Genomic DNA, 5,144 nt, shown 5'->3' on the forward strand with positions numbered 1-5,144 from the left:
GGACTCCGCCTAGTCCTAGCCTGAACCTTTACCTAGCCAATGCACTTCACGAATTTCAAAAATCTTGACTACGAGCTAGGTGGCAGCCGGGTGAACGAATATGTGCGCTTATAGGGTCAATCACTGTATCCTCTACCCTAGTCACAGTATTTTTGTTTTTAACAGAGAAAAGAAGCCATCCTGATCCTGATGATGAAGAAACATTACATTTTGGACCTGAGCCTAAAATTCTGTACCTTGAACCACCTCCTACACCATCAACTCCTCGCCGTGAGTGCATTCAGTGTCAGGTTCAGCAATTGCTTAAATCCTTTGAAATATATGTCAGAACCTCTTTTGCATTTTCAGGACCAATGAAGTCGCTTGGAGCTAGCAAACGGGAGGGAAAAAGAATGAGAGAGATAGCCAGGATGACAGGAGTAGCAACAGTCACATTCGTTCCAACCGGCACTACCGCGGCAGTTACCAGAAACAATCGTCCACACATTGGCAGATAACGAAAAGCAGAGTGTTGCGAAGAGAGAACGGAGGGCGAAGCTGCCGCGAGTATCGTCATCGTTGGGGGAATGGGAGGTGGGTTTCCACAGCTAACACCGCAGCGCACCGTTTGGGAGACGTCCCACAGGCCGTGCCGGGCCGCTGCAGCCGGGCCGACCGGGGGGGGGGGGGGGGGGGGTCAGCAAAATCCCACGACAAAAGTGAGAATCGAGCGATTCACCACCCAAAACTCGAATTCTCTTACTTTCTTTTTACATTGGGTCTGTGGCCCATCGGGTTATGGATGACGAACTTTGTCGCAATATTTCACTCTCGCTGGGAGGAATGACTTTGTGATTGTCCAAAAGTGGATCTTCACTGGATGATACGCTTTAACGGCCGAATTATGACATGAGTTATTTATAATGTATGACGTCCCGTCATTGCGATGTCTCTTACTGCATCAATCGTGTTGCGTTCCTCCCTAAGAAGGTGAGGAGACTTACTCTTAACCTCTGCGCATTCGTGTAGCTAGTTGTTTCGGACGACTATACACGACTGCCCGACCCTCTTGACCTACGCCTCGATATCGCCTGTCTCGCTGTCGAAAGCCGCTTCCCAGTAAGCTTGCGCCTCGCAGCTGTCGCTCTTGTGACGGGTCGCGCTTCCGACGATTCGCGCTTCCGGACGTTCGCTCCTGCGACGTTCGCGCTTGCGCCGGATCGTGCTTGCGGCAGTTCGCTCTTGTGAACGTCACCGACCTCGGATTACCTCGGATTACCCCGGATTACCGTGGATTACCCCGGATTGCAGACCAGTGTCAGCCGGATTACCGAAGTCGTTTCCCTCTCGGGGCGCTGCCACTACCTCACCACCCACCCCTCCCCTACAGCCAGTGCTCAGCAAATCAGAGTACTGTCATGCCTTAGCCTTGTCACCCGTAAATATACAACATATTTTATATGCGATGTACAAGATAGGTTGTACCCACTAAAGCCTTATGCCGGTCATTCTTCTGGATGAAATGTAATTGAATTTTAACCAGTTTAGGAAGGATGTTTATGGACTGTGTACGTATTATGATTCATTCAGGTGTTATGCCGCCAGAGGCAATGGTGGTACTCGAGGCCCAGGTGTGGGAGTGCCTGACCGCCGTCGTCGGCCAGGCGATGGACTCCCTCCGTGGGCACCTCCCCGGCGCCGCCTCCCCTGCCGCCGCCGCTGGTCCGTCTTCCGCCGCTGCGCCGTCCGCTGCCCGTCCTCTGCCGCTGGGCCATCTTCCTCCGCTGCCCGTCCTCTCCCGCGGGGCTTCCTCCGCTGGCCCGTCTTCCGCCAGCGGCTTTCAAGGACCACAACGGGGATGGTTCCGTCCTCTCGCCGTCGACGGCGACGACAGCGACGGTAAGGGAATAGGGTACTCCGGGGCTCGACTAGACCGGAAGGAGAAGAACAAAAATCGTCGGGCCGGTCGGGCGCGGGGAGGAGCGGGGTACTGCCCCCCCCCCTGCCCCGCCGCTCCCAACGATTTTTGTTCTTTTACCTCCGGTCTAGCCGAGCCCCGGAGTATACCCTATACTCGGGTCTCCCACCGAATCCCGACCACCACCTAACCTAACGCCATCGTGCAGCTGACAGCAGACGAACGGATCTAGAAGCCGCGAGGCTGAGATTTGGCCAGCGCTATCCTCACCTCTCGCTTCCGGCGCTTCGCTTGTCCGGAATACCCTATTGGATTCGCCTTCTAAAGTGTTGTGTTCTTGTGATTCAAAATGGACGGAGATTTGGAAAAATGTTCCGCAGGGCTGTGTCCGGAGGAATTATGCTCCAACAAGCTGGCAAGTTGGCAGTGAAGATTCATGTGACGCTTCTACAGGATATGTTACTGCTTAGTCAAGTGCATCTAGTTCAGGAGATTTCTTCCGTACTGCCAAGTTTGTAAAAGAACATAGTAAGCTGAAAGTCGTTGCGCAGACGTTTGATGTTTATCTCCCCCCAGTTGATGAGCTCAGGCGAAATAATGAATTAATGCCAGACATACTCTTAGAATTATAGAGAGAGATTAAAAAATATACTCTTGGTGTAAGAAACAAGGTGCTACGGTTTCTCAACCGTGAGCATCCTGTCAATGTTCCAATTGACTTCGAGGATGTTTGTTGTGAAAAGTTCATTCCAATTAGAGAATGCTTGCAGAGCGAAAACAGTTGGCCCACATCAAAATCCTCACTGCACTTAAATTCCGATTTCTCAGAATCGATTCTGACATCTACTTCCGTTTTGAGGTTTTAAACTTAAATCTTAACCCGAAAAACACTTAATTTGTTTGGATTTTTTTCTGGTACTGATTCCTAAACACCTTTGACCAACCCAGTACCTTCAGCTGTTCGGACTCCAGGGGCCGCCAAAGTTGCAACTTCTCAAAAAAGTCGAAAAACTTTAAATTGCCCTCCCACCTGCTGGCTTGCCTAGGGCGGAACAGGACTCACCGTTGGGTTCGTACTAAAGAGGACAACAGACAACAATACCCTACTGAGAGCACCAGAGGCTCAAGTACTGCAAAATAATGATGGGCTCCTTTGAGCTGCAAATACCCATTACCTAATGTGCCTTGGGTAGTGTCAAATTAGTTGGTTACCCTCTGGTAATAGAACATTAGCCGATCCCCCCGGTTAAAGTCGACTGTACGCGGGTAAAGTCTGACACTGCCCGACTTCCCGACATTACCCTTAACATATATAACCCTTAATGTAGTTTTTTTAGCCCGCCCTTCTGCTTTGAAAAAGCTATCCAGCGGGCTTATGCAAACGACCTCGTGTCTGTCTGTGTGTCTGTCTGTCTGTTCCACGAGAAGGAGATGTGCTAGAGACTTCAAATTTTCAGGGGATCTCAAGGTTCACTCCCACAAAACAAAACGCCTACGGCAAATCCTGTCAGCCACCCCTAAGGGGCTGAAAGGGGGAATCGAAGAAAACAGGAAAGGCCAAGAAAGTTGGGAAAAATATTTTTTTTAACGATCTTCTAAGGGGTAACCCCTGAAAGTAGAGCCCGTTGACCGAAAATTTCGTCCGTTTTGCTCTATCTCTCAGCGTTTGGGCGCTAGAGTGAGTTTCTCTCACAAAAGTGGCCCAAAAAATAAATTTATTAATTTTCGAACTTATTGGATGGTCTTCTAAGGGGTAACTTGCCAAAATAGAGTCCTGTGGACGAAAATTTCGTCCATTTTGCGCGATCTCTAACCGTTTCCGCGCTAGAGGGTCTTTTTAGACGAAAATAAGCTAAAAATTGGCATAGTGAACAATGAGATGTAGAAAAAGGCCTAAAAACCGCAAAATAGAGAGGAAACTTTCCCCCACCCCCAAAAAACGTTTTCTAGGCAGAAGGGTGGGTTGTAGTCGCGGTGCTTCACCGTTACATCCCTTTCTCGAGTCTTATGGGCAAACTCAAAGACGACGGGTTGAAGCGTGCCGAAGGCCCGCTTCATCATTCGCTCATGTTCTTCAGCAAATCGCGTGACAGAAATGGTCGGGCCGCAGCCGCAGGCCCGACCATTGCCGCCGGCAGGCCAAGCAGGCTCGGCCCCTGCCGAACGCAGTTGCCGGCGGAGCGAAGCGGAGCTGGCAACTTCGTTTAGCGGAAGGGCGGGCCTGCTTGTTTTATAACATAGTAGAACATACTACAATTGAATACAATAATAACTAGGTAGATGTAAGCCATACCACGTCTCGCGTAACAGGCTTCGCGATGTCTCACGAAACACTGTAACGCTGCGACGCGCCTGGCATACATCTACCTAGGCCTGCCGCGCCGACATCCGAGTCAGTTAGTTCAACAACTCCATCTGGCGCCTAAACGGTGAACAGTAGAGCCAAACGGACGAAATTTTTGTCCTAAGGCATCTACTTTGATGAGTTGCCCCTTGGCAAATTGTGAAAAAATGTTTTTAAAAATCGTCATTTTTAGTACATGTGGTTTTTGATTTGTTGGCTGAGCGATTAGCGAATCCTATTACTCCACTGATGATCAAAAGGTTTCGCGTCTGTTTTTCTGTACGCACGATAATTCGGGAACGAATTGAGCTAGCGACCTGGGATTTTCAGGGTCGTTTTGTATCATAAAAAGACAGATCGAGTTCGAAGAAGAGCATCCTGGCTCGAAAATTGGATTTTTAAAAAATCAAAATCCACAGGTCCCCAAAAAGACGTGTTTTAAATTATTTTTTTCATTGTTTTCTAAGGGGTAACTCATCAAAATAGAGCCCTTTGAGCGAAAACTTCGTCCATTTGGCTCTATCTTTAACCGTTTAGGCACCAAAGGGAGTTTTCTACACGAAAATGACCGCAAAACATTTCTATGTTTTTTCTTAGATCTTTGTTGGTTTCCGGTAGGGTAACTCGCTAAAATAAAACCCCGAGGAACAAAATTTGTGACTTTTGGGGCCGAATGCCTGCTTACAAGTTTGGCCCGACTCGGGTGTCAGCGCCGCAGGCCTAGGTCGAGGGGTCTGCAACTCGCCTCAGCCATACTTTTGAGTATAGATTATAAGGATTATAGCGTGATTATGAGATTATAAAAATGATTATAAGAATGACTATAAGATTATGGAATGATTATAGGATTATAGAAAGACTATAGATAGATTATTAAGATCATAATAAATGTAGAATGACAAC

The sequence above is a fragment of the Frankliniella occidentalis genome, unplaced genomic scaffold (genome assembly GCF_000697945.3).
Source record: "Frankliniella occidentalis isolate FOCC.00 unplaced genomic scaffold, Focc_3.1 Scaffold368, whole genome shotgun sequence".
Lineage (NCBI taxonomy): Eukaryota > Metazoa > Arthropoda > Insecta > Thysanoptera > Thripidae > Frankliniella > Frankliniella occidentalis.